The 13808-nt window shown below is 30.6% G+C and overlaps 1 protein-coding gene across 16 annotated transcripts in view; it reads left to right on the forward strand.

Moving 5' to 3' along the window:
• The first annotated feature begins 7082 nt into the window (after positions 1-7082).
• Positions 7083-13808, forward strand: part of LOC134699486 (troponin T, skeletal muscle-like) — a 39220-nt gene continuing 32494 nt past the window's right edge. Inside the window, exons 1-2 of one of the 16 annotated variants that reach the window (XM_063561082.1) lie at positions 7121-7135; positions 7402-7453. The gene's annotated coding sequence lies outside the window, so the exon portion shown is untranslated. Of the gene's footprint in view, positions 7136-7356; positions 7454-11467; positions 11581-13808 lie in introns of those variants that run through there. The other 15 variants (XM_063561085.1, XM_063561079.1, XM_063561090.1 and 12 more) reach the window with 15 other exon arrangements.

A 13808-nucleotide genomic window follows, 5' to 3' on the forward strand; every position in this document is an offset into this window, starting at 1 on the left:
CGAATAAAACCTTTTTTTTTCTGAATCAACAAAGAATGAAGGTGCAGCTTTGCCTTCTGACAAAAAAGTTTACAAAGTCACAAAAAAAATTTCAGCAGGGAAAATAAAAAAGCCAGACTGCACTTTCTATCATTTTATGGATCCAGCCCTTTTTACAAGTATGGAGGGTTCCAACTTTATGTCCCTGTTCAAATGCATTGATCGTTAAAAAGTGTTGCATTACTAAAAATTCAATTCTTACATTTTAACTTAAGTTGACAAAATATCTATTTTATAGTAGATCTAGTAAGATTTGTTATAATTATATTAAATTCAACAACTTACCTAAAAATATGTTAAATATGAAATATTGATTTCTCTTCTATGACTGTACCTGGTTCATTGACTTTTGAAATTAGATAGATTCATATGTGAAGCATTTACAACATTATAACAGAGATCAACTTTATTACCATGAAAAGAGATTTTTTTTATTAAAGGACCCAGCATGAATAATACCTGGGTACAATACCTGGGTATATGTCATTACCATTAGGTTATATTCACAAATGTGTGGCATGTGGGTTTATTAGTGGTGTGTCTGTTGTTTGAAAATTAATTGGTGTATACTGCTAAATTATACCATATAAATCATAAATGTATCATTAAATAAGATTATAAATGTCTTTATAATCCTGGGATAAACTAGGGTACAAAAACCTGCTGACAAGTGCACTCACTTAAAAAATGATGTCATGTATTTAAAAGGCAATAACAAAAAGTTGAATTTCTGTTTTCTGCCTCATTTCCCATCCTAAAATTTGAATGTAGGACAGAAAGTCACAGGACAAAAAGTCACAATTCTGTTTTGAGATTATTTATCTTTGAACAAGAAAACACTTATTTTGAAATTATTTTTTTTGGTATTATTCTTGAAGTCTTATATATGAAGCAGCTTTGTACTTAAAATTTATCCAATAGATATCGGGCGATATCTTTTTGCGCCAAAAACGAACTCTTTTGCGCCACAACTTAATTGCGCCAATACTTCTTTTGTGCCACCTAATTTTTAAAACTATAGGTATCATTTGCGCCAATAAAATGATCATCTAATTTCTCCAATTTTATTCATTTTTATTTATACATACGTGTAACAACTTATAATAAATGGTTGACTTCCCTCTTCCTTTATACAGGCATGGGACTTGCAGTTCTTGCAACTTTCACCAAATATAAAAGAGAAGATGTGGTATGATTGCCAATGAGACAACTATCCACAAAAGCTGAAAATGACACAAATGTCTGAAAACATTTTCTTGTAACAAGCTTCTGATTTTGACGGCAACAGACAAAATACTAAGGGAATATAATGTCCATTCTTAAAGCAATGTCTTGTATAAAGTTGTTTGAAGTATTTTGGACAACATTTATAGGTTCCATCAGCAAAAAAAATCATCTGATATTAATTATACAATTGTAAATCAACCTCGCATCCTAATAAAATTATCTCGCTTTCTTATCCAATATTCTGTGAAATTCTGCTTGATTTTTAAGCTGAGCCGGATACAGTTTCTTCGCTCTCTCTATACTTTGACTGACGCTCACATTTTAAATCTTTCTTTTCTCAATTTTCTTCTTCAATTTTGAAGAGCTCTGAATTTATCATTTTTGAAGGTCGCTCTGGCAACATTCGTTTTTTTCCCAGACATTTTGACTTGTGAAAAAATATTATTTAACTAAACAATTTATTTTTTGGTGAGTTTTCTTAAATTTCGGTTAAATCTTAAGTGAAAAGGTTAACTACAGTACATGTATGATATAGGTAAAACATGTTCAGGTATGTTATAGGTAAAAATATTTACAGGTAAATGTGGCGCAATTTCATTTCATTTATTGGCGCAATTAATACCAACCAAATAAAAGATAGTGGCGCATTTAATACCTTTTCAAAACTGCAATTGGCGCAAATTCATTCTGCCCTAAATATCAATAATAATCTAATAATTGCTATGAACACAAAATGTCAAAGTGGCTTGGTACTTAAAAGGCTTCATTTTGCCAACTACTATATGATTAAAATAAAAAAACATTCTATAATTTATCAAGGTTTCTGAGCAATTTCCTTAACTTAAAAATGAATATGTTGTAAAAAGAAAATATTTCAAAATATATTTAAACAATTGTCAAAAAATTATTTGTGACTTTTTGTCCTATTAAATTTGTGACTAAATCCACTTTCTTTCCGTTTACCCAAGAAAGTACCTATGAGGATTTGGGTAGCGGATCCTTCGTTTCTGTATATTTAGTGTCCATTCTTCTTTATTTTATAAACCCCTTCCAATCTGTCACCTACTGTGAATTGGAAGTTTTTTGTATACATTACATGTTATTATTTATAAGAAGGTTAAAAAAACGTCCATGCAAGGGCTGTATTAAACTGGACCCCTGTTGAGTTCACTTATCGCTACACTGACAACAGGTATGGCCTAAATCCCGTGGTCAGAATTCTGACCACAGGATTTAATAATTCGACGAGACTAGTAAATCATGGACTGTATTTAATTATGTATGATAGCAAAACAAAGAAAAATTAGCACATTTATTACCCAACTGAGTTCTTAAGGGAATAAAAGATACCGGCTCAGTTTGTCAAGAACATGTTAACACGCTCGTTGGTCATTTATCTTTGCTACTACCGTGGGGTTAATTAACATATACTTGTTCATTTTGCGGCATCGTAGTATTAACATTTGAGGTCAATTTCCTATCACATCTAAAATTGGCCAATTTTATAAGCAAATCGTTGAATTTGTAAGATTCTTCCAATTAATGCCAACCTGTTCCTTCGGTGCGAAGCTATAGATAGAACGGCGGACCAGTTTAGGGCTGTATAGCCAGTCAAGGTCATTAAAAACTTCCAGAGAATGTTAAATGGTGGACTAAAATATTAGATTAATTAGGAGAAAAACAAAACAAAGTTTTGCTGCTACATAACAGACCAAAAAGTAAATTTAATGACAATCTTAGATTTTACTCTATGATATATGGAATTAAATATTTGAGTTATCTCCCATTAGCAGTTATTTTTTTTATCAGAACAAATTTATTAAAGTACATATGCTTGCTGTAAAGTCTCATTTTCACTTGTACCTCTGGGTAAATAAAATCCTGTTCTTGTTAGGTTTTTTATAACTTTTCATGCTTATTCTGTAATTTAATATATATGTCCAATGTAAATAAAGTTATGTCATAATGGTATGAAATTCTATAAATCCATTAACATTTCTTTAATTTTAAGGGTTTTAATAATACAGAGGCTAAAAAACATATGTATATTCATAAATAGTAGTTAAATAACAATTATCATGGACTTATTTGGTACAGTTCATCAAATTAGAAATGTTCTGTATGGAATATATATTCAGACATCTTACAAAACCATGAAATGGAATATCCATGATGATTTAAGTTTTTCTAAATCCATGAAAATTGGTACTTTAGAAAATATAAATGATTGACATAAGTCATTGATATATATAGAATTTTTAAGAATGTTACAATTTGGACCAATTTAAGAGAAAAAATACCCTGTAAGAAGCTACAATTTATAATGGTTACATAATAAAATGGTATTTCCATAGACTTTTAACACCTCACACTCCTAAAGTTGTATGGTCAAAATCCTTGATCCATGTCTGATATAGATATATATATACTCCCATAGATTTGTATGTCATGTGCTGCTATTTATAGGCACTTATATATTATTAATTCATATATTTTAACACATTTGATTCGTTTAGGGATAGTCACATGTTAAACTATATTTTTGAAGGTAGAGAGAAAACGGCGGATAGCAAAAAGCATATCGCATGGTTATTTTTAGAATATCTAAAAACCGATATGGACCATAATTTGCTATTGGGCTCCGTTTCCTATAACTATAGAAAAGTGATAAAATGTGAATTACTGTAAGAAAAGTTGCAACTACATCTAAAGATGCCATTATTTTTATCAAACAAGTGTATGCTACTCTTCCCTAGAAAAAAAAAAAAATATACGAATTTCAAAGATTCTACAACCGTATTTTTGTGTCGTTTCTCGCGTTACTTTTTGCTTCCAAAGAGCATAACTCTGACTGATTTATAGATAATCGTCACCGGCCAATTCGTAACTTTTGCTTTCAAATAACAAAGAACATCGACCAATAAGAATAGTGAGAAGAAAATGCCGAGAACTATAAGTATTTATGTAGCAGATGTAAGAACAGTGGCGTGATTTTTGTGTCCGATTTCGTAACGCAATTTTTAGATGATGTAATCTGCTTTGTTGTAATAGAATTCTTAAAAACAATATGCAAATATGAACTCTCGCGAGATGTTTAAACAGGTAAATCCGAGATGATTTACATTTTTGTTTTGATCTTCGTTATAATTAAGTAAGAAAATTACGTTGTCGTTATGCATTACATTTCACACGAAACAGAAGTCCAGTTATTTATTAAAATTGTTTTTGTCCTTAAGTTCTAACCATTTCCTTTCATACGTGAAACATGTGACTAACATGTGATAAGGCCATTACGGCCGGATGTACGAAACACTAGGTCTAAACATTGTTTTTGTTTCCAACGGGATGTTAGCAAACATAATCTGTAGACTTGTTTCGTCTTGTTTAAAAGAGGAAAATACAATTGTCAAAGAGATTGCGCCGGTGGTCTGTTATTTTTCCTATGTGCATAATGTTACATACGATCCTGTGTGAAAATAAATGCCCAATTGATGACTTGACAAAATCGATTTCATATTTGACAGACGTTAGAACACACTTCGTTTCCCGATAATGACGTGAAGAGTCCTTGGAAAAATCAATCGAAATTTACGTCTCTTATCATTGTACCAATGCTCGTTGGATTGATTTAACTTCAGCAGTAAATATTACTGGATATTTTAGGTGAATAAATATAATTTAATAACAAATACATGTTACACTTAGAATGTACAAAGTTGGAATCTTTGTCACAGTTTTAAATTAATATTTTTTATTCATGTTCTGCAAACACTTATCAGAAACGCAATAAACTTGTCAAAGGAGAAGTAAACTTTTACCATGCATGACTTGAAAGGAAGTACTTTATTGATTTTAGCCCACTAAAGGAGGTTAAAATGTGGAAACCATGTAGATGGTGTACAGGTCACAAGTATCACATTGTGCCTATTTTAAAGATTTTAATTCCAAGTTAATAGTTTTTTTCTTTACTGGATTTAAAGAATGTTACATTGCCAATGATTTGGAATAAATTGTATATAACTGGAATATCAAAACCAAATATAAATACATTTTTTTTGGCTTAAACATCAAGATACAACGATTATGGTAGCCTGTATCAATGAAGAAAATATGGAAAATTCTGAATAAATTGTACTAATTGTTTTCAAAACAAGCACATATTTAGGAGTTTTATAATTCTGTTACATTTAAGATGGATTTTAAGAAAAAGTATACTGTTCAGATTATTTTAAGCAGATTTTGCAATAAAATAAAACTAAAAAAATGCTTTCGGTTTCTTATGGTTTCCTGTCAGGTTTAAAAAAAACTTTAATATAACATTGAAAATAGATTATAAATATTAACATGAAGCAAGTAACACTAGTAATGGTGTGTATTTATGCCTTTTGAATTATATTGTGCAAAATAAAGAAAATAAAGATTGGTTTCCTGTTTGGTTTCATGTCACGTAAACGGTGAATCAAGATGTATTAATTTTTTCTCAAAAAACTCAATTGTTCCATTCATACTATTCTAACACCAACACAACCCACAAAATAAAAGTTAAAATTTTAGAACTTATAAAAAAGGATACAAAAAGAAACCAAAGGCCGAATACCAAATTATGGTCCATATACTTTGTGACGTCATGTAATGAATTTCAGTATATTGTTTAACGTTTTAAAACACATGATAGCTGTGATCGATTATTTGACGTAAAAAATCTTCAAATACATAAGATGTCCAAAAAAAAAAGAAAATGAAATATCAACTAATATGTTGTTATTGTCAAGGTGACAATATAATATCTATAAAATTCCAACAAACCTAAATGACGATTTTGATACAAATATGGTCGGAAATTAATAATATAACAAATATAGCCTTTGTATGAGATCAATACGGGATATATCGACCCAAAGAAGTATATCGACCTCGGACTTCGTCCTCAGTCAATATACTTCTTTCAGGTCAATTTATCCTTGTATCGACCTTATACAAAGGCTATATTTGTATAATATTATTAATTCCTATATTTAAACAAATTTGATTCGTTTAAGGATAGTCACATGTTAAACTATATTTTCGAAGGTAGAGAGAAAACGGCGGATAGCAAAAAGCATATTGCACAGAGCATATTGCACCGTTATTTTTAAAATATTTTAAAAACCGATTTATCTTGTGACGTCATGTAATGAATTTCAGGATATCGTTAAACGTTTTGAAACAAATGATCTGTGATCGATTATTTGACAAAAACAATCTTCAAATACATAAGAGGTCAAACAAACAAAAAAATAAAAATAAATAACAACTAATGTATGTTGTTATTGTCAAGGAGACAATATGATATCTTTCAAACAAAATCAAATGACGATTTTGATTCAAATATGCATATTGATAATGATCTGAAATTGATAATATAACAAATATAGCCTTTGTATGAGGTCAATATATGCTTGTATCGACCTCACACAAAGGCTATATTTGTATAATATAACATTACAATTGAAACAATAAAAAATAAACAATATATGACAAATTTGTTAAAATTGGAATATCATTTTTAATTTTTTAAATTACTATTTTCTACTTAAACAATGTTCACCAATATTTATTACTTGTAAATCTTTAATTTAAAAAATGAATTAAGATGTTCATAAAGTAATATTTATATAAATGATTAGACAATAATTAATTCCTGAATAATGTATGATTATTAGATTATGCAGATGATTAGCTTGATCTCTATCTGTTTGTAGTAAGACCAGCTGTGATAACCCCTCTCATGTTTCATCCAGATCTTTATATGGAATGCCCCATCAGAAGATACCTATGCATGTGTTGGAACATTCCATTTCAGTTGCAGGGTGGTGGATATACGTGCAAGGTAAACTTATCAAATTTATAACTTATTCTGTAGTTTCTTTAATATACTTCTTAAGTTTTTGAAAATTATTGTATAATTTTGTTTGAAGAAAAAGATTAAGTTATTAATTTTTGTACAGTTTTATAAATTGATTTTTAATATGTTTGTTTCTATGGAAATCTGAAACCCCCTTAAATTGGTGAAAGTATAAATAGACACTTCTGTGATGTATCAAATCTTCTGCTGTTCTGTGTTTACAAGGCAACTCCTCTTCTTGAACATTCCAGCTTTTCACAGAAGTGATTTTCCTGGCAGCCATTTTGTTTTCGAGACTAGTAGGTAGGCTAAAACTTTGTTTACATTTTACATGATGGAAACTTCAAAAATTTCCAAAGTTTTGTGACAGTTTTTATCCTATCCCATTCTTGTGCCCACATATGTATACTAATACCATTTCCTGTGTGATTTTCCTGGTTTTGCCATGAGTTTCTGTAAAACATTGATGTCTTAGAAGGGGGAGGGGGAGTGTAACATTATACTATGAAACAAATTACTATCCTCCCCTTTATATCACTTCTACTGGATGATTAGGAGACATCATCCTGAAAGATATGGTCATTATCATGATCATTTTATGCTTTTCCCTCAAAATGTCTGTCTTTTATCTTTAACCGCTTAACATACAAATCTGAGTAGCCTATAAAAGTGAAAAGACATAATTTGTGTAAATAAATCACTATCTTAAAATATGTCTCCATTACATTTAAGAGTAAAAACCTGTCCACTTGAGTTCAAATAGGGTCTATTCTTAAACGCCAGAAACAGATATAGGGTTTCAGATCTCCCCCCCCCCCCTTTTGATGATGCTTCATATATGATAATGTTTATAAGTTGAACAGACCGGTATCACTGTAAAAGTCAATGGCTTCCCAGGGGTCTCTCCCTGTTTTAAAATCTTTGATGATTTGCATCTGAACTCATAGCATTACATGATATTTAGAAAGTCAAATACAATACAGAGTTATAGCATTGGTTACAGTTTTTATACAGAACTCAAAGACAACATGCAAAAATTTTCTGAATTTTGACTACTATTTTGGGCACTGAATCGAACTATGGCACAATTTCTGTGTTTTCTATACATGCTATAGATGGCATCTTTTTGACGATATCTAATGGTCCGACCCATGCAGGTCCTAAAATAAAGTTGTTAGACATCAGAGCAAGGTCATACAGAGATAAATGTTCCTGTTCAGTGGTGTTGGACCTGTCTGTCATGACATTATGAATGGACAATTAATAGAAGTTTTTGTGACCTTGACTGGCTATACAGCCCTTGCACGGTCAGCCTATATGCATGGATAGGGTCAAACTTAAAAATATTTTGGTTTGCCCAAACCATACCCAAAGGTTGAGACAGTGGGTAGGGTAGGAAGGCATTTTCTTTTTTTTTTCAAAAAAAAGAAATTGAAGTATCAGATGTTTATTAGTCTTCGTGCCTATTTGATTAAAAAAAAAACTTCTTCTTTGGGCAAACAAACCTATTATTTATTATGGCCAAGTCTTAAAAAATCAATTTATTTTGCATAACAGTGAATCGCACATGAAAAACATGTGTCTGTTATCAATTAATTTACATATCACTTCTTGGCACAGACTGGTCAAACATCTTAATTAATTGGGGGATCAATAAGATTTCTGCTATGAGCGGTGCTGACCAGACCCTTGAAATCCTACATTACATATAAACCTTATACATCACTTCAGGCTTTCACCAGACTTGGGTCACTTGAAGTTGGGTGGCAGCTTAATTTAAGTTCACAAACCAAGATATGAAATAATTTAAAACAAGATTATAAATAGTAATTATTAGTCTTGACACATTTGAAATATGAACAAGAAAACAAGTTTTAAAATTTGCAATTTAACATCATATTTTCTAAAAAAAATAAATCACACAAGTTATATTTAAGGGGCTTGCAGGTCTAGATAATTTTTTTTAATTTAATATAATATTTCGCAAATTTTTTCTATAAATAAACTTTATCTTGTACTAGTTTAAAAATGAAATAAGAAAGAAGGGTTCAACGATCATTTGCACCAAAGCATGAAAGGGAGATAATTTGGAGCTTTTCCAATATATTAAACATTTTAAAAATTATCTGGGGCCAGACCGAAACAATTTTTTTGGTTTATTTTTGTATCCTATAATAAAGTAATAACTAATAGTGTAATAAATAAAACTTGTTATGAAAAAACAATTGCTTAATATTTTGATGAAATTTTTGTACCTGCAAGCCTCCTTAAAAGAATACACACAATAATCTATAAAGAAATCCCACATGTAGTATATCATGCTCTGATTTTCAAGTAAACCAAAACTTACATTAGTTACTTGACTTTCTAGCGGAAACTTGATATATAACAAATATTTGTCGATTAGCCAGAGGGGTTAACTTTTTAAGAAAAATCACAAGAATCTTCCAATAAAGACATGTGTAGGTTCCTATTTTTTCCATTGATACCAGGATTCAAATTTTTTTACGCCAGACACATGTTTCGTCTGGAAAAGACTCAGTGCATGACCTCCGAATCCAAAAGTTAAAAAGGCCAAATAAAGTAGAGACTTTAAACAGTAATGAGGATCCTAAATTCAAAAAAGTTTTGTCAATTACAACGTATTCCTTGTGTAGAAAATCCTTAGTACACCTATTTCCAAAAATTAAAATTAAATATAAAGAGCAAGTTTGTCTGTCCATGTGTCTTGTAAACTTGTGCAAAAGCTAGACCTGTATTCAGGCAACTTTGCACAATATAGTCCCATTTCAAGATTTTAAAGGGAGATAATTGAATTTGCTTACTGTAGTGTACTGATAGAAAATTAGTAATGCAGGGTGAGGTTGTATCCTTTAACTATGAGTTAACTCAGCTTGTGTTACTTCTCTTGGCTACCAAGTTGAATAGCACACTGGAAATCAAATATCCATGAAAATGCAAGCTTTCCTAAATCCAAGGAAATTGTTACCAACGAAAAAAATGAATACTCATATTAAGGGATGAAAAGAGTACAGTATAAACAAAATTATCCTCATTTTATAACATGGTACATATATATAATGTTTTATTTTCATTAAACTGGTCGGTTTAATTTGAATTTAACCTAAAGCTATTTATGTACCTCAAGGAATTGTATGTTTAACATAATCAAAATATACAATACCTATTTGTTAGTAATTAAAATCAATATAATCAGGTATATATCTTTATTCTCATAAAGCCAATGCATTACATCGGTACAGAGATAACAAATACAACAATAAATATTTACAATATGTACAAAACAAGCGAGAGAGGTTACAAAAGTTACAAGCCAGGAGTACAACACTAGTATTTATATTTTTTATAAAAGAACAAAGCTTCTTCGGAACTGGTTTTCTTGTACTTGACATAAGTTCAGAGAATTTAACTGTATTTTGCCGTTTTGTAAAATATGCAGTTCAAAACTCTTTTCGTTTTTGATGGAAAAAATTGCATTCAAATATAAAATGATATTGGTCACCTATTTGTCGATTGTTACATAGACTGCAAAAGCGGTTTTCTCTGATCACGTTTTGCCATCTTCCTGTTTCAGTCGGCAACTTAGTATTAGTCGTTCTAAATCGGCAAAAAACAATAGCGTCTTTGAAATTGCTTGTTGCCTGCATATTTCAATACCTCAGTTCACTCTCAACAGTTTTTGGTTGTTTTCCCCCTTAAGTATTTGTTAAATTTCAGTCTTGGATAAATTGAGCAAAATTTATATTTTGATAAGAAATATTTGGCATGATTAAGTTTTATCCTGTTCAGTACAACAGTCAAAATTTCACACAACATTTTATTGCAAATAATTATCACAACTGGAAGTTAACTTATCTTTTGCACTTTTGTTTATCCTGTGTACAAGCTTTAGAAACCATGTAACCTCAAGTTTCTAAAAATTCTATAGAAACCCCAAATTAAAAAAAGAATGGTGCTTTAAAATGCCCAAGATATATATGTTTTTGACCCAGAAATATTGCCATAATATTTTATTTAAAATAAAACTTTACTGCATTGCATGTACAAAGATCCAAGATGTCTTTGAATTATTTTTGTCATTGGATTAAAACCAGATGTCTCATTGATACATAAATATCCAACCTTTTTTTAATTTACCCTCTAATAACTTAATTAGGAACAAACATGCATTTGAAAAATTTGTTAATAATTAAGAAAATATGAATAAATTGCTTAAAATCTTCATCAAACACTGTAGACAGATTATGGAGTGATGATTTTGCTATTGTTTACCAATCTGTTACCCCATGCTAATCCATTATCTCACCAGTAAACGGGAACCAGATGTTAGACACTTTGGGGGTCTAATCTGCTTATCTGTCCATTTTTCGATTTTCCTTCCACACAATTTCATCTCAGTTGCTATTTGGGTGAGTTATTAATATTTATATGTATAATATGTGTTGTGAAATCAAAAGTTTAACAGTAATTTTTATAATTAAAGAGAAAAAAAAGTATGCATAAAGGTTTTAAAAAGAATGAAAGGTTGAAATTTAAAACATTTATTTCAGAAGCTTTTTCAGGCTTTGAACTATTTTTCATATGCTGGAGAGGTCATATTTAAAAGCATGTTAAAAAATGAAAATGAGACGATGTCGGATGATATATTTTGAAAATTATGCACTAATTGAGGACAGTCTTGACACAAATAAGGGGCACCAATAGGATACTGGAATTAAATGGCAAATATTTGACTTCAATTGAAATTACTTGCCCATACATGTATATATTTATAAAAAACCTCTAGTTACACTAAATTTCTTTTAAAATCTGACATGGTTGATTAGGCCATACTTACAAATATTTTGGTTTGCCCAAACCCTACCCAAAGGTTGAGACACTGGGTAGGTAGGTAGACATTTTCTTTCTTTTTTTTTCAAAAAAAGAAATTTAAGTATTAGATGTTTATAAGTCTTCATGCCTGTTTGATTAAAAAAAAACTTCTTCAAATCAGGAGAATAAAAGAATTTGAGTAGGCAGCTTTTTTTGGACAAACAAACCTATTATTTATTATGGCCTTATTATTTTAAACTGTGTTGACTATTTTCTTTGTTTTAGTGAAATTGAAGGGATGATTAATTGCAAAATAAGTACTTTGAGACTTAATTTGATAAATACTAGTCTTTCTAAAACAATTACACATTATTAATAGTATTGTACTTGGCTGAATTTCTGTAATATTTTACACAGTACTTAGTACTTGAAGGATTCTAGACATGTATCAAGTCTTATGGTATGTTATTAATTAGCTGTCTTTCTCTATATATTTGATACATGTGTAGCTGATGCCAATACCTTTTTGTGCAGTCTAGATTTATTGGTTACAGTGCAATCTAGATAATTCTTCTAGTTCAATTGGTTACAGTGTAATCTGGATAACTTTTCTCATGAAGCTGGTTACAGTGTAGTCTGCATAACTTTTCTCATGTAGCTGGTTACAGTGCAATCTGGATAACTTTCCTTGTTTTACTGGTTACAGTGCAGTCTGGATAACTTTCATTGTGTTAGTTTAAACACATTTATTGCGCCAGAGGGTATCACCAGCCCAGTAGTCAGCACTTCTGTGTTGACATGAATATCAATTATATGGTCATTTTATAAATTTTACGTTTACAAAACTTTGAATTTTTCGAAAAAACTAAGGATTTTCTTACCCCAGGAGTAGATTACCTTAGCCGTATTTGGCACAACTTTTTGGAATTTTGGGTCCTCAATGCTCTTCAACTTTGTATTTGTTTGGCTTTTAAACTATTTTGATCTGAGCGTCACTGTTGAGTCTTATGTAGACAAAAGGCGCGTCTGGCGTTTAAAATTATAATCCTGGTAATTTTGATAACTAATTATTCATAGTAGATTGGGAAACAAGTAATTGCAACTTATTAATTCCTTTCCACTTTGCAGATGCGAGTGCTGCCTTGTATTTTCATACTCTTTTTCAAAATCTACCAGGGTGTCTTAAATATGTCATGCAAGAAATATGGCTCACTCACATGGGTCAGTCATTTATTGTCCCTTTCCAAGGGACTTTTATCATTTCTCAAGACAATACTTGCAAATGTGTCTAGGGAGAGCTGAAAATTAAGTACCTTTGTGCTAGAAGTCTGATGTGCTAACCACTACACCTGTCACAACTCTTCTCATCGTGGTACTGGTGACTGGTTACAGTGTAATTTACATGTAGATACATTTTCATGTTGAATTATGGATATTATTTGAGCTGATAAAGTAGTATTTAAAGTTGATATACATATACTAAGTTTTGGTTAATCAGAAATAAACGTAATTGAAATACCGCAGGTTCATTGTTATTTAAATTAGTTTTGAAGATTACTTGGAAAGCAGGTTTTAATCATATTTTGAAGTTTAGTATGATGTCCATTATCACTTAACTAGTATACATACATTGACATATTTGTTTAGGGACCAGCTGAAGCACGCCTCCTGGTGAGGGAGTTTCTCGCTGCATTGAAGACCCATTGGTGTCCTTCAGCTATTGTCTGCTCTGTGGTGACAGGTTGTTGTCTCTTTGACACGTTCCCCATTTTCATAATCAATTTAAATCTCTTAAACAGGATTTTTATGCCCCACCTACGATAGT

This window comes from Mytilus trossulus, unplaced genomic scaffold (genome assembly GCF_036588685.1).
Source record: "Mytilus trossulus isolate FHL-02 unplaced genomic scaffold, PNRI_Mtr1.1.1.hap1 h1tg000070l__unscaffolded, whole genome shotgun sequence".
Classification (NCBI taxonomy): Eukaryota; Metazoa; Mollusca; class Bivalvia; order Mytilida; family Mytilidae; genus Mytilus; species Mytilus trossulus.